We start from the raw sequence: 863 nt of genomic DNA, 5'->3' as shown, positions 1-863 counted from the left end.
GCTCCTGCGCACAGCGCCCCCTCCCGACTAAGGACAGGAAGAACCATAGAGGCACTACGGGTGCTGTGGAGGAGCGACCCGGGGGCTCACCATAGAGAGGGCCGCCTAGCCGCGCCTGCATCCGGGCTCCCCGCTTGCGGAGCCTTGACTCGCCCATCCCAGAACCCACAGGAGCCGCCGTCTCCCCAGAGCTTAAAAGGGTATGGGGCAGGTGGTTGTGGACGTTTACTCGATATCTACTTATTTGTCCTAATTGCTTTGGCAAGTCATTCATTCATTCTGCAGATATATTCTGTGGATTTCCTGTGGGCCACGCACTGTTCTAGGATTTGGGGAAATTAAGAGTAAAGTGGGTCCCGTGGCTGGGCACAGTGGTTCACGCCTGTAATCCCATCACTTAGGGAGGCCAAGGCACGGATCACTTGAGGTCTGACGTTGGAGACTAGCCTGGCCAACGTGGTGAAACCTCGTCTCTACCAAAAATAAAAAAATTAGCCAGGCTTGGTGGCGGATGCCTGTAATCCCAGCTACGCAGGAGGCTGAGGCAGGAAAATCACTTGAACTGGGGAGGCAGAGATTGTAGTGAGCCAAGATGGTGCCACTGCACTCCAGCCTGGGCAACAGAGCTACACTACATCTCAAAAAGAAAAAAAAAAAAAAAAAAAAAAATATATATATATATATATAGAGAGAGAGAGAGAGAGAGAGAGAAATTGAGAGAGAGAGAAATGTGCTTCTGGCCTCAGGAAGTTTAGGTTTTAGTGGGCAAGTGAATAACTGACTAAAATACTGCTCCTGCTGGGCACAGTGGCTCATGTCCATAACCCCCGTGCTTTGGGAGGCCAAGGTAGGAGGATCGCTTG

This window comes from Macaca fascicularis, chromosome 3 (assembly GCF_037993035.2).
Source record: "Macaca fascicularis isolate 582-1 chromosome 3, T2T-MFA8v1.1".
NCBI lineage: Eukaryota > Metazoa > Chordata > Mammalia > Primates > Cercopithecidae > Macaca > Macaca fascicularis.
The sequence above is the reverse complement of the archived record's forward strand: the minus strand, read 5'-3'. Positions refer to the sequence as shown.